At 37.2% G+C, this 24,635-nt stretch overlaps 4 non-coding genes and 98 pseudogenes across 4 annotated transcripts; all 102 read left to right on the forward strand.

Annotated features, from left to right (window-relative positions):
• Nucleotides 1-22: 22 nt before the first annotated feature.
• Nucleotides 23-141, forward strand: LOC148489539 (5S ribosomal RNA; annotated as a pseudogene).
• A 116-nt stretch (nt 142-257) lies between these two features.
• On the forward strand, nt 258-376 carry LOC148489540 (5S ribosomal RNA; annotated as a pseudogene).
• Nucleotides 377-491: 115 nt separating this feature from the next.
• On the forward strand, nt 492-610 carry LOC148489541 (5S ribosomal RNA). Its single transcript, XR_015871674.1, has one exon. It is a non-coding gene; the product is annotated as a 5S ribosomal RNA (ribosomal RNA).
• A 116-nt stretch (nt 611-726) lies between these two features.
• Nucleotides 727-845, forward strand: LOC148489542 (5S ribosomal RNA; annotated as a pseudogene).
• A 350-nt stretch (nt 846-1,195) lies between these two features.
• On the forward strand, nt 1,196-1,314 carry LOC148489543 (5S ribosomal RNA; annotated as a pseudogene).
• Nucleotides 1,315-1,430: 116 nt separating this feature from the next.
• LOC148489544 (5S ribosomal RNA) lies at nt 1,431-1,549 on the forward strand (annotated as a pseudogene).
• Nucleotides 1,550-1,664: 115 nt separating this feature from the next.
• LOC148489545 (5S ribosomal RNA) lies at nt 1,665-1,784 on the forward strand (annotated as a pseudogene).
• A 116-nt stretch (nt 1,785-1,900) lies between these two features.
• Nucleotides 1,901-2,019, forward strand: LOC148489546 (5S ribosomal RNA; annotated as a pseudogene).
• A 116-nt stretch (nt 2,020-2,135) lies between these two features.
• Nucleotides 2,136-2,254, forward strand: LOC148489547 (5S ribosomal RNA; annotated as a pseudogene).
• A 116-nt stretch (nt 2,255-2,370) lies between these two features.
• On the forward strand, nt 2,371-2,489 carry LOC148489548 (5S ribosomal RNA; annotated as a pseudogene).
• A 116-nt stretch (nt 2,490-2,605) lies between these two features.
• On the forward strand, nt 2,606-2,724 carry LOC148489549 (5S ribosomal RNA; annotated as a pseudogene).
• A 116-nt stretch (nt 2,725-2,840) lies between these two features.
• LOC148489550 (5S ribosomal RNA) lies at nt 2,841-2,959 on the forward strand (annotated as a pseudogene).
• A 115-nt stretch (nt 2,960-3,074) lies between these two features.
• On the forward strand, nt 3,075-3,193 carry LOC148489551 (5S ribosomal RNA; annotated as a pseudogene).
• A 116-nt stretch (nt 3,194-3,309) lies between these two features.
• On the forward strand, nt 3,310-3,428 carry LOC148489552 (5S ribosomal RNA; annotated as a pseudogene).
• A 116-nt stretch (nt 3,429-3,544) lies between these two features.
• LOC148489553 (5S ribosomal RNA) lies at nt 3,545-3,663 on the forward strand (annotated as a pseudogene).
• Nucleotides 3,664-3,779: 116 nt separating this feature from the next.
• On the forward strand, nt 3,780-3,898 carry LOC148489554 (5S ribosomal RNA; annotated as a pseudogene).
• Nucleotides 3,899-4,014: 116 nt separating this feature from the next.
• On the forward strand, nt 4,015-4,133 carry LOC148489555 (5S ribosomal RNA; annotated as a pseudogene).
• Nucleotides 4,134-4,249: 116 nt separating this feature from the next.
• Nucleotides 4,250-4,368, forward strand: LOC148489556 (5S ribosomal RNA; annotated as a pseudogene).
• A 114-nt stretch (nt 4,369-4,482) lies between these two features.
• Nucleotides 4,483-4,601, forward strand: LOC148489557 (5S ribosomal RNA; annotated as a pseudogene).
• Nucleotides 4,602-4,717: 116 nt separating this feature from the next.
• On the forward strand, nt 4,718-4,836 carry LOC148489558 (5S ribosomal RNA; annotated as a pseudogene).
• A 115-nt stretch (nt 4,837-4,951) lies between these two features.
• LOC148489559 (5S ribosomal RNA) lies at nt 4,952-5,071 on the forward strand (annotated as a pseudogene).
• Nucleotides 5,072-5,187: 116 nt separating this feature from the next.
• Nucleotides 5,188-5,306, forward strand: LOC148489560 (5S ribosomal RNA; annotated as a pseudogene).
• A 116-nt stretch (nt 5,307-5,422) lies between these two features.
• LOC148489561 (5S ribosomal RNA) lies at nt 5,423-5,541 on the forward strand (annotated as a pseudogene).
• A 116-nt stretch (nt 5,542-5,657) lies between these two features.
• LOC148489562 (5S ribosomal RNA) lies at nt 5,658-5,776 on the forward strand (annotated as a pseudogene).
• Nucleotides 5,777-5,892: 116 nt separating this feature from the next.
• On the forward strand, nt 5,893-6,011 carry LOC148489563 (5S ribosomal RNA; annotated as a pseudogene).
• Nucleotides 6,012-6,127: 116 nt separating this feature from the next.
• Nucleotides 6,128-6,246, forward strand: LOC148489564 (5S ribosomal RNA; annotated as a pseudogene).
• A 115-nt stretch (nt 6,247-6,361) lies between these two features.
• On the forward strand, nt 6,362-6,480 carry LOC148489565 (5S ribosomal RNA; annotated as a pseudogene).
• Nucleotides 6,481-6,596: 116 nt separating this feature from the next.
• Nucleotides 6,597-6,715, forward strand: LOC148489566 (5S ribosomal RNA; annotated as a pseudogene).
• Nucleotides 6,716-6,831: 116 nt separating this feature from the next.
• Nucleotides 6,832-6,950, forward strand: LOC148489567 (5S ribosomal RNA; annotated as a pseudogene).
• A 116-nt stretch (nt 6,951-7,066) lies between these two features.
• On the forward strand, nt 7,067-7,185 carry LOC148489568 (5S ribosomal RNA; annotated as a pseudogene).
• Nucleotides 7,186-7,301: 116 nt separating this feature from the next.
• LOC148489569 (5S ribosomal RNA) lies at nt 7,302-7,420 on the forward strand (annotated as a pseudogene).
• Nucleotides 7,421-7,536: 116 nt separating this feature from the next.
• On the forward strand, nt 7,537-7,655 carry LOC148489570 (5S ribosomal RNA; annotated as a pseudogene).
• A 114-nt stretch (nt 7,656-7,769) lies between these two features.
• Nucleotides 7,770-7,888, forward strand: LOC148489571 (5S ribosomal RNA; annotated as a pseudogene).
• A 116-nt stretch (nt 7,889-8,004) lies between these two features.
• Nucleotides 8,005-8,123, forward strand: LOC148489572 (5S ribosomal RNA; annotated as a pseudogene).
• Nucleotides 8,124-8,238: 115 nt separating this feature from the next.
• On the forward strand, nt 8,239-8,357 carry LOC148489573 (5S ribosomal RNA; annotated as a pseudogene).
• A 114-nt stretch (nt 8,358-8,471) lies between these two features.
• On the forward strand, nt 8,472-8,590 carry LOC148489574 (5S ribosomal RNA; annotated as a pseudogene).
• A 116-nt stretch (nt 8,591-8,706) lies between these two features.
• Nucleotides 8,707-8,825, forward strand: LOC148489575 (5S ribosomal RNA; annotated as a pseudogene).
• A 116-nt stretch (nt 8,826-8,941) lies between these two features.
• Nucleotides 8,942-9,060, forward strand: LOC148489576 (5S ribosomal RNA; annotated as a pseudogene).
• A 116-nt stretch (nt 9,061-9,176) lies between these two features.
• LOC148489577 (5S ribosomal RNA) lies at nt 9,177-9,295 on the forward strand (annotated as a pseudogene).
• Nucleotides 9,296-9,411: 116 nt separating this feature from the next.
• LOC148489578 (5S ribosomal RNA) lies at nt 9,412-9,530 on the forward strand (annotated as a pseudogene).
• A 115-nt stretch (nt 9,531-9,645) lies between these two features.
• LOC148489579 (5S ribosomal RNA) lies at nt 9,646-9,764 on the forward strand (annotated as a pseudogene).
• Nucleotides 9,765-9,880: 116 nt separating this feature from the next.
• LOC148489580 (5S ribosomal RNA) lies at nt 9,881-9,999 on the forward strand (annotated as a pseudogene).
• Nucleotides 10,000-10,115: 116 nt separating this feature from the next.
• LOC148489581 (5S ribosomal RNA) lies at nt 10,116-10,234 on the forward strand (annotated as a pseudogene).
• Nucleotides 10,235-10,350: 116 nt separating this feature from the next.
• LOC148489582 (5S ribosomal RNA) lies at nt 10,351-10,469 on the forward strand (annotated as a pseudogene).
• A 116-nt stretch (nt 10,470-10,585) lies between these two features.
• Nucleotides 10,586-10,704, forward strand: LOC148489583 (5S ribosomal RNA; annotated as a pseudogene).
• Nucleotides 10,705-10,820: 116 nt separating this feature from the next.
• Nucleotides 10,821-10,939, forward strand: LOC148489584 (5S ribosomal RNA; annotated as a pseudogene).
• A 115-nt stretch (nt 10,940-11,054) lies between these two features.
• Nucleotides 11,055-11,173, forward strand: LOC148489585 (5S ribosomal RNA; annotated as a pseudogene).
• Nucleotides 11,174-11,287: 114 nt separating this feature from the next.
• Nucleotides 11,288-11,406, forward strand: LOC148489586 (5S ribosomal RNA; annotated as a pseudogene).
• A 116-nt stretch (nt 11,407-11,522) lies between these two features.
• Nucleotides 11,523-11,641, forward strand: LOC148489587 (5S ribosomal RNA; annotated as a pseudogene).
• Nucleotides 11,642-11,757: 116 nt separating this feature from the next.
• On the forward strand, nt 11,758-11,875 carry LOC148489588 (5S ribosomal RNA; annotated as a pseudogene).
• Nucleotides 11,876-11,990: 115 nt separating this feature from the next.
• On the forward strand, nt 11,991-12,109 carry LOC148489589 (5S ribosomal RNA; annotated as a pseudogene).
• Nucleotides 12,110-12,225: 116 nt separating this feature from the next.
• Nucleotides 12,226-12,344, forward strand: LOC148489590 (5S ribosomal RNA; annotated as a pseudogene).
• Nucleotides 12,345-12,460: 116 nt separating this feature from the next.
• LOC148489591 (5S ribosomal RNA) lies at nt 12,461-12,579 on the forward strand (annotated as a pseudogene).
• Nucleotides 12,580-12,695: 116 nt separating this feature from the next.
• LOC148489592 (5S ribosomal RNA) lies at nt 12,696-12,814 on the forward strand (annotated as a pseudogene).
• Nucleotides 12,815-12,930: 116 nt separating this feature from the next.
• On the forward strand, nt 12,931-13,049 carry LOC148489593 (5S ribosomal RNA; annotated as a pseudogene).
• Nucleotides 13,050-13,165: 116 nt separating this feature from the next.
• LOC148489594 (5S ribosomal RNA) lies at nt 13,166-13,284 on the forward strand (annotated as a pseudogene).
• A 116-nt stretch (nt 13,285-13,400) lies between these two features.
• On the forward strand, nt 13,401-13,518 carry LOC148489595 (5S ribosomal RNA; annotated as a pseudogene).
• A 115-nt stretch (nt 13,519-13,633) lies between these two features.
• Nucleotides 13,634-13,752, forward strand: LOC148489596 (5S ribosomal RNA; annotated as a pseudogene).
• A 116-nt stretch (nt 13,753-13,868) lies between these two features.
• Nucleotides 13,869-13,987, forward strand: LOC148489597 (5S ribosomal RNA; annotated as a pseudogene).
• A 116-nt stretch (nt 13,988-14,103) lies between these two features.
• Nucleotides 14,104-14,222, forward strand: LOC148489598 (5S ribosomal RNA; annotated as a pseudogene).
• Nucleotides 14,223-14,338: 116 nt separating this feature from the next.
• LOC148489599 (5S ribosomal RNA) lies at nt 14,339-14,457 on the forward strand (annotated as a pseudogene).
• Nucleotides 14,458-14,573: 116 nt separating this feature from the next.
• LOC148489600 (5S ribosomal RNA) lies at nt 14,574-14,692 on the forward strand (annotated as a pseudogene).
• A 116-nt stretch (nt 14,693-14,808) lies between these two features.
• On the forward strand, nt 14,809-14,927 carry LOC148489601 (5S ribosomal RNA; annotated as a pseudogene).
• A 116-nt stretch (nt 14,928-15,043) lies between these two features.
• Nucleotides 15,044-15,161, forward strand: LOC148489602 (5S ribosomal RNA; annotated as a pseudogene).
• Nucleotides 15,162-15,276: 115 nt separating this feature from the next.
• On the forward strand, nt 15,277-15,395 carry LOC148489603 (5S ribosomal RNA; annotated as a pseudogene).
• A 115-nt stretch (nt 15,396-15,510) lies between these two features.
• LOC148489604 (5S ribosomal RNA) lies at nt 15,511-15,629 on the forward strand. The gene has a single exon (XR_015871476.1). It is a non-coding gene; the product is annotated as a 5S ribosomal RNA (ribosomal RNA).
• A 116-nt stretch (nt 15,630-15,745) lies between these two features.
• Nucleotides 15,746-15,864, forward strand: LOC148489605 (5S ribosomal RNA; annotated as a pseudogene).
• A 116-nt stretch (nt 15,865-15,980) lies between these two features.
• On the forward strand, nt 15,981-16,099 carry LOC148489606 (5S ribosomal RNA; annotated as a pseudogene).
• Nucleotides 16,100-16,213: 114 nt separating this feature from the next.
• LOC148489607 (5S ribosomal RNA) lies at nt 16,214-16,332 on the forward strand (annotated as a pseudogene).
• A 116-nt stretch (nt 16,333-16,448) lies between these two features.
• On the forward strand, nt 16,449-16,567 carry LOC148489608 (5S ribosomal RNA; annotated as a pseudogene).
• Nucleotides 16,568-16,682: 115 nt separating this feature from the next.
• Nucleotides 16,683-16,801, forward strand: LOC148489609 (5S ribosomal RNA; annotated as a pseudogene).
• A 114-nt stretch (nt 16,802-16,915) lies between these two features.
• LOC148489610 (5S ribosomal RNA) lies at nt 16,916-17,034 on the forward strand (annotated as a pseudogene).
• Nucleotides 17,035-17,150: 116 nt separating this feature from the next.
• On the forward strand, nt 17,151-17,269 carry LOC148489611 (5S ribosomal RNA; annotated as a pseudogene).
• Nucleotides 17,270-17,385: 116 nt separating this feature from the next.
• On the forward strand, nt 17,386-17,504 carry LOC148489612 (5S ribosomal RNA; annotated as a pseudogene).
• Nucleotides 17,505-17,620: 116 nt separating this feature from the next.
• On the forward strand, nt 17,621-17,739 carry LOC148489613 (5S ribosomal RNA; annotated as a pseudogene).
• A 116-nt stretch (nt 17,740-17,855) lies between these two features.
• LOC148489614 (5S ribosomal RNA) lies at nt 17,856-17,974 on the forward strand (annotated as a pseudogene).
• Nucleotides 17,975-18,090: 116 nt separating this feature from the next.
• Nucleotides 18,091-18,209, forward strand: LOC148489615 (5S ribosomal RNA; annotated as a pseudogene).
• Nucleotides 18,210-18,325: 116 nt separating this feature from the next.
• LOC148489616 (5S ribosomal RNA) lies at nt 18,326-18,444 on the forward strand (annotated as a pseudogene).
• A 116-nt stretch (nt 18,445-18,560) lies between these two features.
• Nucleotides 18,561-18,678, forward strand: LOC148489617 (5S ribosomal RNA; annotated as a pseudogene).
• A 115-nt stretch (nt 18,679-18,793) lies between these two features.
• On the forward strand, nt 18,794-18,912 carry LOC148489618 (5S ribosomal RNA; annotated as a pseudogene).
• A 115-nt stretch (nt 18,913-19,027) lies between these two features.
• Nucleotides 19,028-19,146, forward strand: LOC148489619 (5S ribosomal RNA; annotated as a pseudogene).
• Nucleotides 19,147-19,261: 115 nt separating this feature from the next.
• Nucleotides 19,262-19,380, forward strand: LOC148489620 (5S ribosomal RNA). The gene has a single exon (XR_015871478.1). It is a non-coding gene; the product is annotated as a 5S ribosomal RNA (ribosomal RNA).
• Nucleotides 19,381-19,496: 116 nt separating this feature from the next.
• Nucleotides 19,497-19,615, forward strand: LOC148489621 (5S ribosomal RNA; annotated as a pseudogene).
• A 117-nt stretch (nt 19,616-19,732) lies between these two features.
• On the forward strand, nt 19,733-19,851 carry LOC148489622 (5S ribosomal RNA; annotated as a pseudogene).
• Nucleotides 19,852-19,967: 116 nt separating this feature from the next.
• On the forward strand, nt 19,968-20,086 carry LOC148489623 (5S ribosomal RNA; annotated as a pseudogene).
• Nucleotides 20,087-20,202: 116 nt separating this feature from the next.
• LOC148489624 (5S ribosomal RNA) lies at nt 20,203-20,321 on the forward strand (annotated as a pseudogene).
• Nucleotides 20,322-20,436: 115 nt separating this feature from the next.
• LOC148489625 (5S ribosomal RNA) lies at nt 20,437-20,554 on the forward strand (annotated as a pseudogene).
• A 115-nt stretch (nt 20,555-20,669) lies between these two features.
• Nucleotides 20,670-20,788, forward strand: LOC148489626 (5S ribosomal RNA; annotated as a pseudogene).
• Nucleotides 20,789-20,904: 116 nt separating this feature from the next.
• On the forward strand, nt 20,905-21,023 carry LOC148489627 (5S ribosomal RNA; annotated as a pseudogene).
• Nucleotides 21,024-21,374: 351 nt separating this feature from the next.
• LOC148489628 (5S ribosomal RNA) lies at nt 21,375-21,493 on the forward strand (annotated as a pseudogene).
• Nucleotides 21,494-21,609: 116 nt separating this feature from the next.
• On the forward strand, nt 21,610-21,728 carry LOC148489629 (5S ribosomal RNA; annotated as a pseudogene).
• Nucleotides 21,729-21,844: 116 nt separating this feature from the next.
• On the forward strand, nt 21,845-21,963 carry LOC148489630 (5S ribosomal RNA; annotated as a pseudogene).
• A 116-nt stretch (nt 21,964-22,079) lies between these two features.
• LOC148489631 (5S ribosomal RNA) lies at nt 22,080-22,198 on the forward strand (annotated as a pseudogene).
• A 343-nt stretch (nt 22,199-22,541) lies between these two features.
• LOC148489632 (5S ribosomal RNA) lies at nt 22,542-22,660 on the forward strand (annotated as a pseudogene).
• A 115-nt stretch (nt 22,661-22,775) lies between these two features.
• LOC148489633 (5S ribosomal RNA) lies at nt 22,776-22,894 on the forward strand. Its single transcript, XR_015871479.1, has one exon. It is a non-coding gene; the product is annotated as a 5S ribosomal RNA (ribosomal RNA).
• Nucleotides 22,895-23,010: 116 nt separating this feature from the next.
• Nucleotides 23,011-23,129, forward strand: LOC148489634 (5S ribosomal RNA; annotated as a pseudogene).
• A 117-nt stretch (nt 23,130-23,246) lies between these two features.
• Nucleotides 23,247-23,365, forward strand: LOC148489635 (5S ribosomal RNA; annotated as a pseudogene).
• A 116-nt stretch (nt 23,366-23,481) lies between these two features.
• Nucleotides 23,482-23,600, forward strand: LOC148489636 (5S ribosomal RNA; annotated as a pseudogene).
• Nucleotides 23,601-23,716: 116 nt separating this feature from the next.
• On the forward strand, nt 23,717-23,835 carry LOC148489637 (5S ribosomal RNA; annotated as a pseudogene).
• A 116-nt stretch (nt 23,836-23,951) lies between these two features.
• On the forward strand, nt 23,952-24,069 carry LOC148489638 (5S ribosomal RNA; annotated as a pseudogene).
• Nucleotides 24,070-24,184: 115 nt separating this feature from the next.
• Nucleotides 24,185-24,303, forward strand: LOC148489639 (5S ribosomal RNA; annotated as a pseudogene).
• A 116-nt stretch (nt 24,304-24,419) lies between these two features.
• LOC148489640 (5S ribosomal RNA) lies at nt 24,420-24,538 on the forward strand (annotated as a pseudogene).
• The last annotated feature ends 97 nt before the right edge of the window (nt 24,539-24,635 follow it).

Genomic DNA, 24,635 nt, shown 5'->3' on the forward strand with positions numbered 1-24,635 from the left:
TCTAAAGTTAATGTTTTTGAGCACCTACAGTCAAACCACACTGGACATGCCCAATCTCGTCTGATCTTGGAAGCTATGCAGTGTTGGACCTGGTTAGTACTAAGATGGGAGACCACCTAGGAATTGCAGGTGCTGTAGGTAATTTTATACTGCCATAACAGTCTTTTCTATTACATTTTACATTTAATTTTTTCAACTTATCAATGAATTTACTTGAGTTAAGAAGTAATAGAGGTCTAAAGTTATCGTTTTTGAGCACCTACAGCCAAACCACACTGGACATGCCCAATCTCATCTGATCTTGGAAGCTATGCAGTGTTGGGACTGGTTAGTACTTGGAAGGGAGACCACCTGGGAATACCAGGTGCTCTAGGCAATTTTAGACTGCCATAACATTCTTTTCTATTAGATTTTACATTTCATTTTTCAACTTATCATTGAATTTAGTTGAGTTAAGAAGTAAAAGAGGTCTAAAGTTAATGTTCTTGAGCACCTACAGCCATACCACACTGGACATGCCCAATCTCGTCTGAACTTGGAAGCTATGCAGTGTTGGGCCTGGTTAGTACTTGGATGGGAGACCACCTGGGAATACCAGGTGCTGTAGGTAATTTTATACTGCCATAACATTCTTTTCTATTACATTTTACATTTAATTTCTTCAACTTATCAATGAATTTTCTTGAGTTAAGAGGTAATAGAGGTCTAAAGTTAATGTTTTTGAGCACTTACAGCCAAACCACACTGGACATGCCCAATCTCGTCTGATCTTGGAAGCTATGCAGTGTTGGGCCTGGTTAGTACTTGGATAGGAGACCTCCTGGGAATACCAGGAGCCGTAGGTAATTTTATACTGCCATAACATTCTTTTCTATTACATTTTACATTTCATTTTTCAACTTATCATTGAATTTACTTGAGTTAAGAAGTAAATGAGGTCTAAAGTTAATGTTTTTGAGCACTTCCAGCCAAACCACAGTGGACATGCCCATTCTTGTCTGATTTTGGAAGCTATGCAGTGTTGGGCCTGGTAAGTACTTGGATGGGAGACCACCTGGGAATACCAGATGCTGTAGGTAATTTTATACTGCCATAACATTCTTTTCTATTACATTTTACATTTAATTTTTTCAACTTATCAATGAATTTCCTTGAGTTAAGAAGTAATAGAGGTCTACAGTTAATGCTTTTGAGCACCTACAGCCAATCCACACTGGACATAACCAATCTCGTCTGATCTTGGTAGCTATGCAGTGTTGGGCCTGGTCAGTACTTGGATGGGAGACCACCGGGGAAAACCAGGTGCAGTAGGTAATTTTATACTGCCATAACATTCTTTTCTATTACATTTTACATTTAATTTTTTCAACTTATCAATGAATTTACTTGAGTTAAGAAGTAATAGAGGTCTAAAGTTAAGGTTTTTGAGCACCTACAGCCAAACCACACTGGACATGCCCAATCTCGTCTGATCTTGGAAGCTATGCAGTGTTGGGCCTGGTTAGTACTTGGATGGGAGACCACCTAGGAATTCCAGGTGCTGTAGGTAATTTTATGCAGCCATAATATTCTTTTCTATTACATTTTACATTTAATTTTTCAACTTATCAATGAATTTACTTGAGTAAAGAAGTAAAAGAGGTCTAAAGTTAAAGTTTTTGAGCACCTACAGCCAAACCACACTGGACATGCCCAATCTCGTCTGATCTTGGAAGCTTTGCAGTGTTTAGGCCTGGTTAGTACTAGGATGGGAAACCACCTGGGAATCCCAGGTGCTGTAGGTAATTTTATACTGCCATAACAGTCTTTTCTATTACATTTTACATTTAATTTTTTCAACTTATCAATGAATTTACTTGAGTTAAGAAGTAATAGAGGTCTAAAGTTAATGCTTTTGAGCACCTACAGCCAAACCACACTGGACATGCCCAATCTCATCTGATCTTGGAAGCTATGCAGTGTTGGGCCTGGTTAGTTCTTGGACGGGAGACCACCTGGGAATACCAGGTGCTGTAGGTAATTTTATATAGCCATAACATTCTTTTCTATTACATTTTACATTACATTTTTTCAACTTATCAATGAATTTACTTGAGTTAAGAAGTAAAAGAGGTCTAAAGTTAATGTTTTTGAGTGCCTACAGCCAAACCACACTGGACATGCCCAATCTCGTCTGATCTTGGAAGCTATGCAGTGTTGGGCCTGGTTAGTACTTGAATGGTAGACAACCTGGGAATACCAGGTGCCGTAGGTAATTTTATACTGCAATAACATTCTTTTCTATTACTTTTTACATTTAATTTTTTCAACTTATCAATGAATTTACTTGAGTTAAGAAGTAATAGAGGTCTAAAGTTAATGCTTTTAAGCACCTACAGCCAAACCACACAGGACATGCCCAATCTCATCTGATCTTGGAAGCTATGCAGTGTTGGGCCTGGTTAGTACTTGGATGGGAGACCACCTAGGAATCCCAGGTGCTGTAGCTATTTTTATACTGCCATGACAGTCTTTTCTATTACTTTTTACATTTAATTTTTTCAACTTATCAATGAATTTACTTGAGTTAAGAAGTAATAGAGGTCTAAAGTTAATGCTTTTAAGCACCTACAGCCAAACCACACTGGACCTGCCCAATCTCGTCTGATCTTGGAAGCTATGCAGTGTTGGGCCTGGTTAGTACTTGGACTGGAGACCACCTGGGAATACCAGGTGCTGTAGGTAATTTTATATAGCCATAACATTCTTTTTTATTACAGTTTACATTACATTTTTTTAACTTATCAATGAATTTACTTGAGTTAAGAAGTAAAAGAGGTCTAAAGTTAATGTATTTGAGCGCCTACAGCCAAACCACACTGGACATGCCCAATCTCGTCTGATCTTGGAAGCTATGCAGTTTAAGGCCTGGTTAGTACTTGAATGGGAGACCACCTGGGAATCCCAGGTGCTGTAGCTAATTTTATACTGCCATAACATTCTTTTCTATTAAATTTTAATTTAATTTTTTCAACTTATCAATGAATTTACTTGAGTTAAGAAGTAATAGAGGTCTAAAGTTAATATTTTTGAGCACCTACAGCCAAACCACACTGGACATGCCCAATCTCGTCTGATCTTGGAAGCTATGCAGTGTTGGGCCTGGTTAGTACTTGGATGGGAGACCACCTAGGAATACCAGGTGCTGTATGTAATTTTATGCAGCCATAACATTCTTTTCTATTACATTTTACATTTCATTTTTTCAACTTATCAATGAATTTACTTGAGTTAAGAAGTAAAAGAGGTCTAAAGTTAATGTTTTTGAGCACCTACAGCCAAACCACACTGGACATGCCCAATCTTGTCTGATCTTGGAAGCTATGCAGTGTTGGACCTGGTTAGTACTAAGATGGGAGACCACCTAGGAATCCCAGGTGCTGTAGGTAATTTTATACTGCCATAACAGTCTTTTCTATTACATTTTACATTTAATTTTTTCAACTTATCAATGAATTTACTTGAGTTAAGAAGTAATAGAGGTCTAAAGTTATTGTTTTTGAGCACCTACAGCCAAACCACACTGGACATGCCCAATCTCATCTGATCTTGGAAGCTATGCAGTGTTGGGACTGGTTAGTAATTGGATGGGAGACTACCTTGGAAACCCAGGTGCTGTAGGTAATTTTATATTGCCATGACATTCTTTTCTATTACATTTTACATTTAATTTTTTCAACTTATCAATGAATTTACTTGTGTTAAGAAGTAATAGCGGTCTAAATTTTATGCTTTTGAGCACATACAGCCAAACCACAGTGGACTTGCCCAATCTCGTCTGATCTTGGAAGCTATGCAGTGTTGGGTCTGGTTTGTACTTGGATGGGAGACCACCTGGGAATACCAGGAGCTATAGGTAATTTTAGACGGCCTAAACATTCTTTTCTATTACATTTTACATTTCATTTTTTCAACTTATCAATGAATTTACTTGAGTTAAGAAGTAAAAGAGGTCTAAAGTTAATGTTTTTGAGCACCTACAGCCAAACCACACTGGACATGCCCAATCTCGTCTGATCTTGGAAGCTATGCAGTGTTGGGCCTGGTTAGTACTTGGAAGTGAGACCACCTGGGAATACCAGGTGCTGTAGGTAATTTTATTTAGCCATAACTTTCTTTTCTATTACATTTTACATTACATTTTTTCAACTTATCAATGAATTTACTTGAGTTAAAAAGTAAAAGAGGTCTAAAGTTAATGTTTTTGAGCGCCTACAGCCAAACCACACTGTACATGCCCAATCTCGTCTGATCTTGGAAGCTATGCAGTTTTGGGCCTGGTTAGTACTTGAATGGGAGACCACCTGAGAATACCAGGTGCTGTAGGTAATTTTATACTGCCATAACATTCTTTTCTATTAAATTTTAATTTAATTTTTCAACTTATCAATGAATTTACTTGAGTTAAGAAGTAAAAGATGTCTAAAGTTAATGTTTTTGAGCACCTACAGTCAAACCGCACTGGACATGCCCAATCTCGTCTGATCTTGGAAGCTATGCAGTGTTGGGCCTGGTTAGTACTTGGATGGGAGACCACCTCGGAATACCAGGTGCTGTAGGTAATTTTATACTGCCATAACATTCTTTTCTATTACATTTTACATTTAATTTTTTCAACTTATCAATGAATTTACTTGAGTTAAGAAGTAATAGAGGTCTAAAGTTAAGGTTTTTGAGCACCTACAGCCAAACCACACTGGACATGCCCAATCTCGTCTGATCTTGGAAGCTATGCAGTGTTGGGCCTGGTTAGTACTTGGATGGGAGACCACCTAGGAATTCCAGGTGCTGTAGGTAATTTTATGCAGCCATAATATTCTTTTCTATTACATTTTACATTTAATTTTTCAACTTATCAATGAATTTACTTGAGTAAAGAAGTAAAAGAGGTCTAAAGTTAAAGTTTTTGAGCACCTACAGCCAAACCACACTGGACATGCCCAATCTCGTCTGATCTTGGAAGCTTTGCAGTGTTTAGGCCTGGTTAGTACTTGGATGGGAAACCACCTGGGAATCCCAGGTGCTGTAGGTAATTTTATACTGCCATAACAGTCTTTTCTATTACATTTTACATTTAATTTTTTCAACTTATCAATGAATTTACTTGAGTTAAGAAGTAATAGAGGTCTAAAGTTAATGCTTTTGAGCACCTACAGCCAAACCACACTGGACATGCCCAATCTCATCTGATCTTGGAAGCTATGCAGTGTTGGGCCTGGTTAGTTCTTGGACGGGAGACCACCTGGGAATACCAGGTGCTGTAGGTAATTTTATATAGCCATAACATTCTTTTCTATTACATTTTACATTACATTTTTTCAACTTATCAATGAATTTACTTGAGTTAAGAAGTAAAAGAGGTCTAAAGTTAATGTTTTTGAGTGCCTACAGCCAAACCACACTGGACATGCCCAATCTCGTCTGATCTTGGAAGCTATGCAGTGTTGGGCCTGGTTAGTACTTGAATGGTAGACAACCTGGGAATACCAGGTGCCGTAGGTAATTTTATACTGCAATAACATTCTTTTCTATTACTTTTTACATTTAATTTTTTCAACTTATCAATGAATTTACTTGAGTTAAGAAGTAATAGAGGTCTAAAGTTAATGCTTTTAAGCACCTACAGCCAAACCACACAGGACATGCCCAATCTCATCTGATCTTGGAAGCTATGCAGTGTTGGGCCTGGTTAGTACTTGGATGGGAGACCACCTAGGAATCCCAGGTGCTGTAGCTATTTTTATACTGCCATAACAGTCTTTTCTATTACTTTTTACATTTAATTTTTTCAACTTATCAATGAATTTACTTGAGTTAAGAAGTAATAGAGGTCTAAAGTTAATGCTTTTAAGCACCTACAGCCAAACCACACTGGACCTGCCCAATCTCGTCTGATCTTGGAAGCTATGCAGTGTTGGGCCTGGTTAGTACTTGGACTGGAGACCACCTGGGAATACCAGGTGCTGTAGGTAATTTTATATAGCCATAACATTCTTTTTTATTACAGTTTACATTACATTTTTTTAACTTATCAATGAATTTACTTGAGTTAAGAAGTAAAAGAGGTCTAAAGTTAATGTATTTGAGCGCCTACAGCCAAACCACACTGGACATGCCCAATCTCGTCTGATCTTGGAAGCTATGCAGTTTAAGGCCTGGTTAGTACTTGAATGGGAGACCACCTGGGAATCCCAGGTGCTGTAGCTAATTTTATACTGCCATAACATTCTTTTCTATTAAATTTTAATTTAATTTTTTCAACTTATCAATGAATTTACTTGAGTTAAGAAGTAATAGAGGTCTAAAGTTAATATTTTTGAGCACCTACAGCCAAACCACACTGGACATGCCCAATCTCGTCTGATCTTGGAAGCTATGCAGTGTTGGGCCTGGTTAGTACTTGGATGGGAGACCACCTAGGAATACCAGGTGCTGTATGTAATTTTATGCAGCCATAACATTCTTTTCTATTACATTTTACATTTCATTTTTTCAACTTATCAATGAATTTACTTGAGTTAAGAAGTAAAAGAGGTCTAAAGTTAATGTTTTTGAGCACCTACAGCCAAACCACACTGGACATGCCCAATCTTGTCTGATCTTGGAAGCTATGCAGTGTTGGACCTGGTTAGTACTAAGATGGGAGACCACCTAGGAATCCCAGGTGCTGTAGGTAATTTTATACTGCCATAACAGTCTTTTCTATTACATTTTACATTTAATTTTTTCAACTTATCAATGAATTTACTTGAGTTAAGAAGTAATAGAGGTCTAAAGTTATTGTTTTTGAGCACCTACAGCCAAACCACACTGGACATGCCCAATCTCATCTGATCTTGGAAGCTATGCAGTGTTGGGACTGGTTAGTAATTGGATGGGAGACTACCTTGGAAACCCAGGTGCTGTAGGTAATTTTATATTGCCATGACATTCTTTTCTATTACATTTTACATTTAATTTTTTCAACTTATCAATGAATTTACTTGTGTTAAGAAGTAATAGCGGTCTAAATTTTATGCTTTTGAGCACATACAGCCAAACCACAGTGGACTTGCCCAATCTCATCTGATCTTGGAAGCTATGCAGTGTTGGGTCTGGTTTGTACTTGGATGGGAGACCACCTGGGAATACCAGGAGCTATAGGTAATTTTAGACGGCCTAAACATTCTTTTCTATTACATTTTACATTTCATTTTTTCAACTTATCAATGAATTTACTTGAGTTAAGAAGTAAAAGAGGTCTAAAGTTAATGTTTTTGAGCACCTACAGCCAAACCACACTGGACATGCCCAATCTCGTCTGATCTTGGAAGCTATGCAGTGTTGGGCCTGGTTAGTACTTGGAAGTGAGACCACCTGGGAATACCAGGTGCTGTAGGTAATTTTATTTAGCCATAACTTTCTTTTCTATTACATTTTACATTACATTTTTTCAACTTATCAATGAATTTACTTGAGTTAAAAAGTAAAAGAGGTCTAAAGTTAATGTTTTTGAGCGCCTACAGCCAAACCACACTGTACATGCCCAATCTCGTCTGATCTTGGAAGCTATGCAGTTTTGGGCCTGGTTAGTACTTGAATGGGAGACCACCTGAGAATACCAGGTGCTGTAGGTAATTTTATACTGCCATAACATTCTTTTCTATTAAATTTTAATTTAATTTTTCAACTTATCAATGAATTTACTTGAGTTAAGAAGTAAAAGATGTCTAAAGTTAATGTTTTTGAGCACCTACAGTCAAACCGCACTGGACATGCCCAATCTCGTCTGATCTTGGAAGCTATGCAGTGTTGGGCCTGGTTAGTACTTGGATGGGAGACCACCTCGGAATACCAGGTGCTGTAGGTAATTTTATACTGCCATAACATTCATTTCTATTACATTTTAAATTTAATTTTTTCAACTTATCAATGAATTTACTTGAGTTAAGAAGTAATAGAGGTCTAAAGTAAATGTTTTTGAGCATCTACAGCCCAACCACAGTGGACATGCCCAATATCGTCTGATCTTGGAAACTATGCAGTGTTGGGCCTGGTTAGTACTTGGATGGGAGACCACCTGGGAATACCAGGAGCTGTAGGTAATTTTCTACTGCCATAACATTCTTTTCTATTACATTTTACATTTAATTTTTCAACTTTTCATTGAATTTACTTGAGTTAAGAAGTAAAAGAGGTCTAAAGTTAAATTTTTTGAGTGCCTACAGCCAAACCACACTGGACATGCCCAATCTCATCTGATCTTGGAAGCTATGCAGTGTTGGGCCTGGTTAGTACTTGAGTCGTAGACAACCTGGGAATACCAGGTGCTGTAGGTAATTTTATACTGCAATAACATTCTTTTCTATTATATTTTATTTAATTTTTTCAACTTATCAATGAATTTACTTGAGTTAAGAAGTAAAAGATGTCTAAAGTTAATGTTTTTGAGCCCCTACAGTCAAACCACACTGGACATGCCCAATCTCATCTGATCTTGGTAGCTATGCAGTGTTGGGCCTGGTTAGTACTTGGATGGGAGACCACCTAGGAATCCCAGGTGCTGTAGGTAATTTTATACTGCCATAACAGTCTTTTCTATTACTTTTTACATTTAATTTTTTCAACTTATCAATAAATTTACTTGAGTTAAGAAGTAATACAGATCTAAAGTTAATGCTTTTGAGCACCTACAGCCAAACCACACTGGACATGCCCAATCTCGTCTGATCTTGGAAGCTATGCAGTGTTGGGCCTGGTTAGTACTTGGACTGGAGACCACCTGGGAATACCAGGTGCTGTAGGTAATTTTATATAGCCATAACATTCTTTTCTATTACATTTTACATTACATTTTTTCAACTTATCAATGAATTTACTTGAGTTAAGAAGTAAAAGAGGTCTAAAGTTAATGTTTTTGAGTGCCTACAGCCAAACCACACTGGACATGCCCAATCTCATCTGATCTTGGAAGCTATGCAGTGTTGGGCCTGGTTAGTACTTGGATGGGAGACCACCTAGGAATCCCAGGTGCTGTAGCTATTTTTATACTGCCATAACAGTCTTTTCTATTACTTTTTACATTTAATTTTTTCAACTTATCAATGAATTTACTTGAGTTAAGAAGTAATAGAGGTCTAAAGTTAATGCTTTTAAGCACCTACAGCCAAACCACACTGGACCTGCCCAATCTCGTCTGATCTTGGAAGCTATGCAGTGTTGGGCCTGGTTAGTACTTGGACTGGAGACCACCTGGGAATACCAGGTGCTGTAGGTAATTTTATATAGCCATAACATTCTTTTTTATTACAGTTTACATTACATTTTTTTAACTTATCAATGAATTTACTTGAGTTAAGAAGTAAAAGAGGTCTAAAGTTAATGTATTTGAGCGCCTACAGCCAAACCACACTGGACATGCCCAATCTCGTCTGATCTTGGAAGCTATGCAGTTTTGGGCCTGGTTAGTACTTGAATGGGAGACCACCTGGGAATCCCAGGTGCTGTAGCTAATTTTATACTGCCATAACATTCTTTTCTATTAAATTTTAATTTAATTTTTTCAACTTATCAATGAATTTACTTGAGTTAAGAAGTAATAGAGGTCTAAAGTTAATATTTTTGAGCACCTACAGCCAAACCACACTGGACATGCCCAATCTCGTCTGATCTTGGAAGCTATGCAGTGTTGGGCCTGGTTAGTACTTGGATGGGAGACCACCTAGGAATACCAGGTGCTGTATGTAATTTTATGCAGCCATAACATTCTTTTCTATTACATTTTACATTTCATTTTTTCAACTTATCAATGAATTTACTTGAGTTAAGAAGTAAAAGAGGTCTAAAGTTAATGTTTTTGAGCACCTACAGCCAAACCACACTGGACATGCCCAATCTCGTCTGATCTTGGAAGCTATGCAGTGTTGGACCTGGTTAGTACTAAGATGGGAGACCGCCTAGGAATCCCAGGTGCTGTAGGTAATTTTATACTGCCATAACAGTCTTTTCTATTACATTTTACACTTAATTTTTTCAACTTATCAATGAATTTACTTGAGTTAAGAAGTAATAGAGGTCTAAAGTTATTGTTTTTGAGCACCTACAGCCAAACCACACTGGACATGCCCAATCTCATCTGATCTTGGAAGCTATGCAGTGTTGGGACTGGTTAGTAATTGGATGGGAGACTACCTTGGAAACCCAGGTGCTGTGGGTAATTTTATATTGCCATGACATTCTTTTCTATTACATTTTACATTTAATTTTTTCAACTTATCAATGAATTTACTTGTGTTAAGAAGTAATAGCGGTCTAAATTTTATGCTTTTGAGCACATACAGCCAAACCACAGTGGACTTGCCCAATCTCGTCTGATCTTGGAAGCTATGCAGTGTTGGGTCTGGTTTGTACTTGGATGGGAGACCACCTGGGAATACCAGGAGCTATAGGTAATTTTAGACGGACTAAACATTCTTTTCTATTACATTTTACATTTCATTTTTTCAACTTATCAATGAATTTACTTGAGTTAAGAAGTAAAAGAGGTCTAAAGTTAATGTTTTTGAGCACCTACAGCCAAACCACACTGGACATGCCCAATCTCGTCTGATCTTGGAAGCTATGCAGTGTTGGGCCTGGTTAGTACTTGGAAGTGAGACCACCTGGGAATACCAGGTGCTGTAGGTAATTTTATTTAGCCATAACTTTCTTTTCTATTACATTTTAAATTTAATTTTTTCAACTTATCAATGAATTTACTTGAGTTAAGAAGTAATAGAGGTCTAAAGTAAATGTTTTTGAGCATCTACAGCCCAACCACAGTGGACATGCCCAATATCGTCTGATCTTGGAAACTATGCAGTGTTGGGCCTGGTTAGTACTTGGATGGGAGACCACCTGGGAATACCAGGAGCTGTAGGTAATTTTCTACTGCCATAACATTCTTTTCTATTACATTTTACATTTAATTTTTCAACTTTTCATTGAATTTACTTGAGTTAAGAAGTAAAAGAGGTCTAAAGTTAAATTTTTTGAGTGCCTACAGCCAAACCACACTGGACATGCCCAATCTCATCTGATCTTGGAAGCTATGCAGTGTTGGGCCTGGTTAGTACTTGAATCGTAGACAACCTGGGAATACCAGGTGCTGTAGGTAATTTTATACTGCAATAACATTCTTTTCTATTATATTTTATTTAATTTTTTCAACTTATCAATGAATTTACTTGAGTTAAGAAGTAAAAGATGTCTAAAGTTAATGTTTTTGAGCACCTACAGTCAAACCACACTGGACATGCCCAATCTCATCTGATCTTGGTAGCTATGCAGTGTTGGGCCTGGTTAGTACTTGGATGGGAGACCACCTAGGAATCCCAGGTGCTGTAGGTAATTTTATACTGCCATAACAGTCTTTTCTATTACTTTTTACATTTAATTTTTTCAACTTATCAATGAATTTACTTGAGTTAAGAAGTAATACAGATCTAAAGTTAATGCTTTTGAGCACCTACAGCCAAACCACACTGGACATGCCCAATCTCGTCTGATCTTGGAAGCTATGCAGTGTTGGGCCTGGTTAGTACTTGGACTGGAGACCACCTGGGAATACCAGGTGCTGTAGGTAATTTTATATAGCCATAACATTCTTTTCTATTACATTTTACATTACATTTTTTCAACTTATCAATGAATTTACTTGAGTTAAGAAGTAAAAGAGGTCTAAAGTTAATGTTTTTGAGCGCCTACAGCCAAACCACACTGGACATGCCCAATCTCATCTGATCTTGGAAGCTATGCAGTGTTGGGATGGTTAGTGCTTGTATGGGAGACCACCTGGGAATACCAGGAGTTGTAGGTAATTTTATGCTGCCATAACATTCTTTTCTATTACATTTTACATTTCATTTTTCAACTTATCATTGAATTTACTTGAGTTAAGAAGTAAAAGAGGTCTAAAGTTAATGTTTTTGAGCACCTACAGGCAAACCACACTGGACAAGCCCAATCTCGTCTGAACTTGGAAACTATACAGTGTTGGGCCTGGTTAGTACTTGGATGGGAGACCACCTGGAAATACCAGGTGCTGTAGGTAATTTTATACTGCAATAACATTCTTTTCTATTACATTTTACATTTAATTTTTTCAACTTATCAATGAATTTACTTGAGTTAAGAAGTAAAAGAGGTCTAAAGTTAATGTTTTTGAGCACCTACAGCCAAACCACACTGGACATGCCCAATCTCGTCTGATCTTGAAAGCTATGCAGTGTTGGGCCTGGTTAGTACTTGGATGGGAGACCACCTGGGAATACCAGGTGCTGTAGATAATTTTATACTGGCATAACATTCTTTTCTATTACATTTTACATTTAATTTTTTCAACTTATCAATTAATTTCCGTGAGTTAAGAAGTAATAGAGGTCTAAAGTTAATGCTTTTGAGAACCTACAGCCAATCCACACTGGACATAACCAATCTCCTCTGAACTTGGTAGCTATGCAGTGTTGGGCCTGGTTAGTACTTGGATGGGAAACCACCTAGGAATCCCAGGTGCTGTAGGTAATTTTATACTGCCATAAAAGTCTTTTCTATTACATTTTACATTTAATTTTTTCAACTTATCAATGAATTTACTTGAGTTAAGAAGTAATAGAGGTCTAAAGTTAATGCTTTTGAGCACCTACAGCCAAACCACACTGGACATGCCCAATCTCGTTTGATCTTGGAAGCTATGCAGTGTTGGGCCTGGTTAGTACTTGGACGGGAAACCACCTGGGAATACCAGGTGCTGTAGGTAATTTTATACTGCCATAACATTATTTTCTATTACATTTTACATTACATTTTTTCAACTTTTCAATGAATTTACTTGAGTTAAGAAGTAATAGAGGTCTAAATTTAATGCTTTTGAGCACATACAGTCAAACCACACTGAACATGCCCAATCTCGTCTGATCTTGGAAGCTATGCAGTGTTGGGCCTGGTTTGTACTTGGATGGGAGACCACCTAGGAATCCCAGGTGCTGTAGGTAATTTTATACTGCCATAACAGTCTTTTCTATTACTTTTTACATTTAATTTTTTCAACTTATCAATGAATTTACTTGAGTTAAGAAGTAATAGAGGTCTAAATTTAATGCTTTTGAGCACCTACAGCCAAACCACACTGGACATGCCCAATCTCATCTGATCTTGGAAGCTATGCAGTGTTGGGCCTGGTTAGTACTTGGACTGGAGACCACCTGGGAATACCAGGTGCTGTAGGTAATTTTATATAGCCATAACATTCTTTTCTATTACATTTTACATTACATTTTTTCAACTTATCAATGAATTTACTTGAGTTAAGAAGTAAAAGAGGTCTAAAGTTAATGTTTTTGAGCGCCTACAGCCAAACCACACTGGACATGCCCAATCTCATTTGATCTTGGAAGCTATGCAGTGTTGGGATGGTTAGTGCTTGTATGGGAGACCACCTGGGAATACCAGGAGTTGTAGGTAATTTTATGCTGCCATAACATTCTTTTCTATTACATTTTACATTTCATTTTTCAACTTATCATTGAATTTACTTGAGTTAAGAAGTAAAAGAGGTCTAAAGTTAATGTTTTTGAGCACCTACAGGCAAACCACACTGGACAAGCCCAATCTCGTCTGAACTTGGAAACTATACAGTGTTGGGCCTGGTTAGTACTTGGATGGGAGACCACCTGGAAATACCAGGTGCTGTAGGTAATTTTATACTGCAATAACATTCTTTTCTATTACATTTTACATTTAATTTTTTCAACTTATCAATGAATTTACTTGAGTTAAGAAGTAAAAGAGGTCTAAAGTTAATGTTTTTGAGCACCTACAGCCAAACCACACTGGACATGCCCAATCTCGTCTGATCTTGAAAGCTATGCAGTGTTGGGCCTGGTTAGTACTTGGATGGGAGACCACCTGGGAATACCAGGTGCTGTAGATAATTTTATACTGGCATAACATTCTTTTCTATTACATTTTACATTTAATTTTTTCAACTTATCAATGAATTTCCGTGAGTTAAGAAGTAATAGAGGTCTAAAGTTAATGCTTTTGAGAACCTACAGCCAATCCACACTGCACATAACCAATCTCCTCTGAACTTGGTAGCTATGCAGTGTTGGGCCTGGTTAGTACTTGGATGGGAAACCACCTAGGAATCCCAGGTGCTGTAGGTAATTTTATACTGCCATAACAGTCTTTTCTATTACATTTTACATTTAATTTTTTCAACTTATCAATGAATTTACTTGAGTTAAGAAGTAATAGAGGTCTAAAGTTAATGCTTTTGAGCACCTACAGCCAAACCACACTGGACATGCCCAATCTCGTTTGATCTTGGAAGCTATGCAGTGTTGGGCCTGGTTAGTACTTGGACGGGAAACCACCTGGGAATACCAGGTGCTGTAGGTAATTTTATACTGCCATAACATTATTTTCTATTACATTTTACATTACATTTTTTCAACTTTTCAATGAATTTACTTGAGTTAAGAAGTAATAGAGGTCTAAATTTAATGCTTTTGAGCACATACAGTCAAACCACACTGGACATGCCCAATCTTGTCTGATCTTGGAAGCTATGCAGTGTTGGGCCTGGTTTGTACTTGGATGGGAGACCACCTAGGAATCCCAGGTGCTGTAGGTAATTTTATACTGCCATAACAGTCTTTTCTATTACTTTTTACATTTAATTTTTTCAACTTATCAATGAATTTACTTGAGTTAAGAAGTAATAGAGGTCTAAAGTTAATGCTTTTGAGCACCTACAGCCAAACCACACTGGACATGCCCAATCTCGTCTGATCTTGGAAGCTATGCAGTGTTGGGCCTGGTTAGTACTTGGACTGGAGACCACCTGGGAATACCAGGTGCTGTAGGTAATTTTATATAGCCATAACATTCTTTTCTATTACATTTTACATTACATTTTTTCAACTTATCAATGAATTTACTTGAGTTAAGAAGTAAAAGAGGTCTAAAGTTAATGTTTTTGAGCGCCTACAGCCAAACCACACTGGACATGCCCAATCTCATCTGATCTTGGAAGCTATGCAGTGTTGGGATGGTTAGTACTTGTATGGGAGACCACCTGGGAATACCAGGTGCTGTTGGTAATTTTATACTGCCATAACATTCTTTTCTATTAAATTTTAATTTAATTTTTTCAACTTATCAATGAATTTACTTGAGTTAAGAAGTAAAAGATGTCTAAAGTTAATATTTTTGAGCACCTACAGTCAAACCACACTGGACATGCCCAATCTCGTCTGATCTTGGAAGCTATGCAGTGATGGGCCTGGTTAGTACTTGGAAGGGAGACCTCCTGGGAATACCAGGTGCTCTAGGTAATTTTAGACTGCCATAACATTCTTTTCTATTACATTTTACATTTCATTTTTCAACTTATCATTGAATTTAGTTGAGTTAAGAAGTAAAAGAGGTCTAAAGTTAATGTTTATGAGCACCTACAGCCATACCACACTGGACATGCCCAATTTCGTCTGAACTTGGAAGCTATGCAGTGTTGGGCCTGGTTAGTACTTGGATGGGAGACCACCTGGGAATACCAGGTGCTGTAGGTAATTTTATACTGCCATAACATTCTTTTCTATTACATTTTACATTTCATTTTTTCAACTTATCAATGAATTTACTTGAGTTAAGAAGTAAAAGAGGTCTAAAGTTAATGTTTTTGAGCACCTACAGCCAAACCACACTGGACATGCCCAATCTCGTCTGATCTTGGAAGCTATGCAGTGTTGGGCCTGGTTAGTACTTGGAAGTGAGACCACCTGGGAATACCAGGTGCTGTAGGTAATTTTATTTAGCCATAACTTTCTTTTCTATTACATTTTACATTACATTTTTTCAACTTATCAATGAATTTACTTGAGTTAAAAAGTAAAAGAGGTCTAAAGTTAATGTTTTTGAGCGCCTACAGCCAAACCACACTGTACATGCCCAATCTCGTCTGATCTTGGAAGCTATGCAGTTTTGGGCCTGGTTAGTACTTGAATGGGAGACCACCTGGGAATACCAGGTGCTGTAGGTAATTTTATACTGCCATAACATTCTTTTCTATTAAATTTTAATTTAATTTTTCAACTTATCAATGAATTTACTTGAGTTACGAAGTAAAAGATGTATAAAGTTAATGTTTTTGAGCACCTACAGTCAAACCGCACTGGACATGCCCAATCTCGTCTGATTTTGGAAGCTATGCAGTGTTGGGCCTGGTTAGTACTTGGATGGGAGACCACCTCGGAATACCAGGTGCTGTAGGTAATTTTATACTGCCATAACATTCATTTCTATTACATTTTAAATTTAATTTTTTCAACTTATCAATGAATTTACTTGAGTTAAGAAGTAATAGAGGTCTAAAGTAAATGTTTTTGAGCATCTACAGCCCAACCACAGTGGACATGCCCAATATCGTCTGATCTTGGAAACTATGCAGTGTTGGGCCTGGTTAGTACTTGGATGGGAGACCACCTGGGAATACCAGGAGCTGTAGGTAATTTTCTACTGCCATAACATTCTTTTCTATTACATTTTACATTTAATTTTTCAACTTTTCATTGAATTTACTTGAGTTAAGAAGTAAAAGAGGTCTAAAGTTAAATTTTTTGAGTGCCTACAGCCAAACCACACTGGACATGCCCAATCTCATCTGATCTTGGAAGCTATGCAGTGTTGGGCCTGGTTAGTACTTGAATCGTAGACAACCTGGGAATACCAGGTGCTGTAGGTAATTTTATACTGCAATAACATTCTTTTCTATTATATTTTATTTAATTTTTTCAACTTATCAATGAATTTACTTGAGTTAAGAAGTAAAAGATGTCTAAAGTTAATGTTTTTGAGCACCTACAGTCAAACCACACTGGACATGCCCAATCTCATCTGATCTTGGTAGCTATGCAGTGTTGGGCCTGGTTAGTACTTGGATGGGAGACCACCTAGGAATCCCAGGTGCTGTAGGTAATTTTATACTGCCATAACAGTCTTTTCTATTACTTTTTACATTTAATTTTTTCAACTTATCAATGAATTTACTTGAGTTAAGAAGTAATACAGATCTAAAGTTAATGTTTTTGAGCACCTACAGGCAAACCACACTGGACAAGCCCAATCTCGTCTGAACTTGGAAACTATACAGTGTTGGGCCTGGTTAGTACTTGGATGGGAGACCACCTGGAAATACCAGGTGCTGTAGGTAATTTTATACTGCAATAACATTCTTTTCTATTACATTTTACATTTAATTTTTTCAACTTATCAATGAATTTACTTGAGTTAAGAAGTAAAAGAGGTCTAAAGTTAATGTTTTTGAGCACCTACAGCCAAACCACACTGGACATGCCCAATCTCGTCTGATCTTGAAAGCTATGCAGTGTTGGGCCTGGTTAGTACTTGGATGGGAGACCACCTGGGAATACCAGGTGCTGTAGATAATTTTATACTGGCATAACATTCTTTTCTATTACATTTTACATTTAATTTTTTCAACTTATCAATGAATTTCCGTGAGTTAAGAAGTAATAGAGGTCTAAAGTTAATGCTTTTGAGAACCTACAGCCAATCCACACTGGACATAACCAATCTCCTCTGAACTTGGTAGCTATGCAGTGTTGGGCCTGGTTAGTACTTGGATGGGAAACCACCTAGGAATCCCAGGTGCTGTAGGTAATTTTATACTGCCATAACAGTCTTTTCTATTACATTTTACATTTAATTTTTTCAACTTATCAATGAATTTACTTGAGTTAAGAAGTAATAGAGGTCTAAAGTTAATGCTTTTGAGCACCTACAGCCAAACCACACTGGACATGCCCAATCTCGTTTGATCTTGGAAGCTATGCAGTGTTGGGCCTGGTTAGTACTTGGACGGGAAACCACCTGGGAATACCAGGTGCTGTAGGTAATTTTATACTGCCATAACATTATTTTCTATTACATTTTACATTACATTTTTTCAACTTTTCAATGAATTTACTTGAGTTAAGAAGTAATAGAGGTCTAAATTTAATGCTTTTGAGCACATACAGTCAAACCACACTGGACATGCCCAATCTCGTCTGATCTTGGAAGCTATGCAGTGTTGGGCCTGGTTTGTACTTGGATGGGAGACCACCTAGGAATCCCAGGTGCTGTAGGTAATTTTATACTGCCATAACAGTCTTTTCTATTACTTTTTACATTTAATTTTTTCAACTTATCAATGAATTTACTTGAGTTAAGAAGTAATAGAGGTCTAAAGTTAATGCTTTTGAGCACCTACAGCCAAACCACACTGGAAATGCCCAATCTCGTCTGATCTTGGAAGCTATGCAGTGTTGGGCCTGGTTAGTACTTGGACTGGAGACCACCTGGGAATACCAGGTGCTGTAGGTAATTTTATATAGCCATAACATTCTTTTCTATTACATTTTACATTACATTTTTTCAACTTATCAATGAATTTACTTGAGTTAAGAAGTAAAAGAGGTCTAAAGTTAATGTTTTTGAGCGCCTACAGCCAAACCACACTGGACATGCCCAATCTCATCTGATCTTGGAAGCTATGCAGTGTTGGGATGGTTAGTACTTGTATGGGAGACCACCTGGGAATACCAGGTGCTGTTGGTAATTTTATACTGCCATAACATTCTTTTCTATTAAATTTTAATTTAATTTTTTCAACTTATCAATGAATTTACTTGAGTTAAGAAGTAAAAGATGTCTAAAGTTAATATTTTTGAGCACCTACAGTCAAACCACACTGGACATGCCCAATCTCGTCTGATCTTGGAAGCTATGCAGTGATGGGCCTGGTTAGTACTTGGAAGGGAGACCTCCTGGGAATACCAGGTGCTCTAGGTAATTTTAGACTGCCATAACATTCTTTTCTATTAAATTTTAATTTAATTTTTTCAACTTATCAATGAATTTACTTGAGTTAAGAAGTAAAAGATGTCTAAAGTTAATATTTTTGAGCACCTACAGTCAAACCACACTGGACATGCCCAATCTCGTCTGATCTTGGAAGCTATGCAGTGATGGGCCTGGTTAGTACTTGGAAGGGAGACCTCCTGGGAATACCAGGTGCTGTAGGTAATTTTAGACTGCCATAACATTCTTTTCTATTACATTTTACATTTCATTTTTCAACTTATCATTGAATTTAGTTGAGTTAAGAAGTAAAAGAGGTCTAAAGTTAATGTTTATGAGCACCTACAGCCATACCACACTGGACATGCCCAATTTCGTCTGAACTTGGAAGCTATGCAGTGTTGGGCCTGGTTAGTACTTGGATGGGAGACCACCTGGGAATACCAGGTGCTGTAGGTAATTTTATACTGCCATAACATTCTTTTCTATTACATTTTACATTTAATTTCTTCAACTTATCAATGAATTTTCTTGAGTTAAGAGGTAATAGAGGTCTAAAGTTAATGTTTTTGAGCACTTACAGCCAAACCACACTGGACATGCCCAATCTCGTCTGATCTTGGAAGCTATGCAGTGTTGGGCCTGGTTAGTACTTGGATAGGAGACCTCCTGGGAATACCAGGAGCTGTAGGTAATTTTATACTGCCTTAACATTCTTTTCTATTACATTTTACATTACATTTTTTACAACTTATCAATGAATTTACTTGAGTTAAGAAGTAAATAAGGTCTAAAGTTAAATTTTTTGAGTGCCTACAGCCAAACCACACTGGACATGCCCAATCTCGTCTGATCTTGGAAGCTATGCAGTGTTGGGCCTGGTTAGTACTTGAATGGTAGACAACCTGGGAATACCAGGTGCTGTAGGTAATTTTATACTGCAATAACATTCTTTTCTATTATATTTTACATTTAATTTTTTCAACTTATCAATGAATTTACTTGAGTTAAGAAGTAAAAGATGTCTAAAGTTAATGCTTTTGAGCACCTACAGTCAAACCACACTGGACATGCCCAATCTCATCTGATCTTGGTAGCTATGCAGTGTTGGGCCTGGTTAGTACTTGGATGGGAGACCACCTAGGAATCCCAGGTGCTGTAGGTAATTTTATACTGCCATAACAGTCTTTTCTATTACTTTTTACATTTAATTTTTTCAACTTATCAATGAATTTACTTGAGTTAAGAAGTAAAAGATGTCTAAAGTTAATGTTTTTGAGCACCTACAGTCAAACCACACTGGACATGCCCAATCTCATCTGATCTTGGTAGCTATGCAGTGTTGGGCCTGGTTAGTACTTGGATGGGAGACCACCTAGGAATCCCAGGTGCTGTAGGTAATTTTATACTGCCATAACAGTCTTTTCTATTACTTTTACATTTAATTTTTTCAACTTATCAATGAATTTACTTGAGTTAAGAAGTAAAAGAGGTCTAAAGTTAAGGTTTTTGAGCGCCTACAGCCAAACCACACTGGACATGCCCAATCTCATCTGATCTTGGAAGCTATGCAGTGTTGGGATGGTTAGTACTTGTATGGGAGACCACCTGGGAATACCAGGAGTTGTAGGTAATTTTATGCTGCCATAACATTCTTTTCTATTACATTTTACATTTCATTTTTCAACTTATCATTGAATTTACTTGAGTTAAGAAGTAAAAGAGGTCTAAAGTTAATGTTTTTGAGCACCTACAGGCAAACCACACTGGACAAGATCAATCTCGTCTGAACTTGGAAACTATACAGTGTTGGGCCTGGTTAGTACTTGGATGGGAGACCACCTGGAAATACCAGGTGCTGTAGGTAATTTTATACTGCAATAACATTCTTTTCTATTACATTTTACATTTAATTTTTTCAACTTATCAATGAATTTACTTGAGTTAAGAAGTAAAAGAGGTCTAAAGTTAATGTTTTTGAGCACCTACAGCCAAACCACACTGGACATGCCCAATCTTGTCTGATTTTGAAAGCTATGCAGTGTTGGGCCTGGTTAGTACTTGGATGGGAGACCACCTCGGAATACCAGGTGCTGTAGATAATTTTATACTGGCATAACAATCTTTTCTATTACATTTTACATTTAATTTTTTCAACTTATCAATGAATTTCCGTGAGTTAAGAAGTAATAGAGGTCTAAAGTTAATGCTTTTGAGAACCTACAGCCAATCCACACTGGACATAACCAATATCCTCTGAACTTGGTAGCTATGCAGTGGTGGGCCTGGTTAGTACTTGGATGCGAGACCACCTTGGAATACCAGGTGCAGTAGGTAATTTTATGCAGCCATAACATTCTTTTCTATTACATTTTACATTTAGTTTTTTCAACTTATCAATGAATTTACTTGAGTAAAGAAGTAAAAGAGGTCTAAAGTTAAGGTTTTTGAGCACCTACAGCCAAACCACACTTGACATGCCCAATCTTGTCTGATCTTGGAAGCTATGCAGTGTTGGGCCTGGTTAGTACTTGGATGGGAAACCACCTAGGAATCCCAGGTGCTGTAGGTAATTTTATACTGCCATAACAGTCTTTTCTATTACATTTTACATTTAATTTTTTCAACTTATCAATGAATTTACTTGAGTTAAGAAGTAATAGAGGTCTAAAGTTAATGCTTTTGAGCACCTACAGCCAAACCACACTGGACATGCCCAATCTCGTTTGATCTTGGAAGCTATGCAGTGTTGGGCCTGGTTAGTACTTGGACGGGAAACCACCTGGGGATACCAGGTGCTGTAGGTAATTTTATACAGCCAAAACATTCTTTTCTATTACATTTTACATTTAATTTTTTCAACTTATCAATGAATTTACTTGAGTTAAGAAGTAAAAGATGTCTAAAGTTAATGTTTTTGAGCACCTACAGTCAAACCACACTGGACATGCCCAATCTCATCTGATCTTGGAAGCTATGCATTGTTGGGTATGGTTAGTACTTGGATGGGAGACTACCTAGGAATCCCAGGTGCTGGAGGTAATTTTATACTGCCATAACAGTCTTTTCTTTTACTTTTTACATTTAATTTTTTCAACTTATCAATGAATTTACTTGAGTTAAGAAGTAATAGAGGTCTAAAGTTAATGCTTTTGAGCACCTACAGCCAAACCACACTGGACATGCCCAATCTCGTCTGATCTTGGAAGCTATGCAGTGTTGGGCCTGGTTAGTACTTGGACTGGAGACCACCTGGGAATACCAGGTGCTGTAGGTAATTTTATATAGCCATAACATTCTTTTCTATTACATTTTACATTACATTTTTTCAACTTATCAATTAATTTACTTGAGTTAAGAAGTAAAAGAGGTCTAAAGTTAATGTTTTTGAGCGCCTACAGCCAAACCACACTGGACATGCCCAATCTCATCTGATCTTGGAAGCTATGCAGTGTTGGGAGTACTTGTATGGGAGACCACCTGGGAATACCAGGTGCTGTAGGTAATTTTATACTGCCATAACATTCTTTTCTATTAAATTTTAATTTAATTTTTTCAACTTATCAATGAATTTACTTGAGTTAAGAAGTAAAAGATGTCTAAAGTTAATATTTTTGAGCACCTACAGTCAAACCACACTGGACATGCCCAATCTCGTCTGATCTTGGAAGCTATGCAGTGATGGGCCTGGTTAGTACTTGGAAGGGAGACCTCCTGGGAATACCAGGTGCTCTAGGTAATTTTAGACTGCCATAACATTCTTTTCTATTACATTTTACATTTCATTTTTCAACTTATCATTGAATTTAGTTGAGTTAAGAAGTAAAAGAGGTCTAAAGTTAATGTTTATGAGCACCTACAGCCATACCACACTGGACATGCCCAATTTCGTCTGAACTTGGAAGCTATGCAGTGTTGGGCCTGGTTAGTACTTGGATGGGAGACCACCTGGGAATACCAGGTGCTGTAGGTAATTTTATACTGCCATAACATTCTTTTCTATTACATTTTTCATTTAATTTCTTCAACTTATCAATGAATTTTCTTGAGTTAAGAGGTAATAGAGGTCTAAAGTTAATGTTTTTGAGCACTTACAGCCAAACCACACTGGACATGCCCAATCTCGTCTGATCTTGGAAGCTATGCAGTGTTGGGCCTGGTTAGTACTTGGATAGGAGACCTCCTGGGAATACCAGGAGCTGTAGGTAATTTTATACTGCCTTAACATTCTTTTCTATTACATTTTACATTACATTTTTTACAACTTATCAATGAATTTACTTGAGTTAAGAAGTAAATAAGGTCTAAAGTTAAATTTTTTGAGTGCCTACAGCCAAACCACACTGGACATGCCCAATCTCGTCTGATCTTGGAAGCTATGCAGTGTTGGGCCTGGTTAGTACTTGAATGGTAGACAACCTGGGAATACCAGGTGCTGTAGGTAATTTTATACTGCAATAACATTCTTTTCTATTATATTTTACATTTAATTTTTTCAACTTATCAATGAATTTACTTGAGTTAAGAAGTAAAAGATGTCTAAAGTTAATGTTTTTGAGCACCTACAGTCAAACCACACTGGACATGCCCAATCTCATCTGATCTTGGTAGCTATGCAGTGTTGGGCCTGGTTAGTACTTGGATGGGAGACCACCTAGGAATCCCAGGTGCTGTAGGTAATTTTATACTGCCATAACAGTCTTTTCTATTACTTTTTACATTTAATTTTTTCAACTTATCAATGAATTTACTTGAGTTAAGAAGTAATAGAGGTCTAAAGTTAATGCTTTTGAGCACCTACAGCCAAACCACACTGGACATGCCCAATCTCGTCTGATCTTGGAAGCTATGCAGTGTTGGGCCTGGTTAGTACTTGGACTGGAGACCACCTGGGAATACCAGGTGCTGTAGGTAATTTTATATAGCCATAACATTCTTTTCTATTACATTTTACATTACATTTTTTCAACTTATCAATGAATTTACTTGAGTTAAGAAGTAAAAGAGGTCTAAAGTTAATGTTTTTGAGCGCCTACAGCCAAACCACACTGGACATGCCCAATCTCATCTGATCTTGGAAGCTATGCAGTGTTGGGATGGTTAGTACTTGTATGGGAGACCACCTGGGAATACCAGGAGTTGTAGGTAATTTTATGCTGCCATAACATTCTTTTCTATTACATTTTACATTTCATTTTTCAACTTATCATTGAATTTACTTGAGTTAAGAAGTAAAAGAGGTCTAAAGTTAATGTTTTTGAGCACCTACAGGCAAACCACACTGGACAAGCCCAATCTCGTCTGAACTTGGAAACTATACAGTGTTGGGCCTGGTTAGTACTTGGATGGGAGACCACCTGGAAATACCAGGTGCTGTAGGTAATTTTATACTGCAATAACATTCTTTTCTATTACATTTTACATTTAATTTTTTCAACTTATCAATGAATTTACTTGAGTTAAGAAGTAAAAGAGGTCTAAAGTTAATGTTTTTGAGCACCTACAGCCAAACCACACTGGACATGCCCAATCTCGTCTGATTTTGAAAGCTATGCAGTGTTGGGCCTGGTTAGTACTTGGATGGGAGACCACCTGGGAATACCAGGTGCTGTAGATAATTTTATACTGGCATAACATTCTTTTCTATTACATTTTACATTTAATTTTTTCAACTTATCAATGAATTTCCGTGAGTTAAGAAGTAATAGAGGTCT

This window comes from Taudactylus pleione, unplaced genomic scaffold (assembly GCF_031769625.1).
Source record: "Taudactylus pleione unplaced genomic scaffold, aTauple2 ptg000550l, whole genome shotgun sequence".
Taxonomy (NCBI): Eukaryota; Metazoa; Chordata; class Amphibia; order Anura; family Myobatrachidae; genus Taudactylus; species Taudactylus pleione.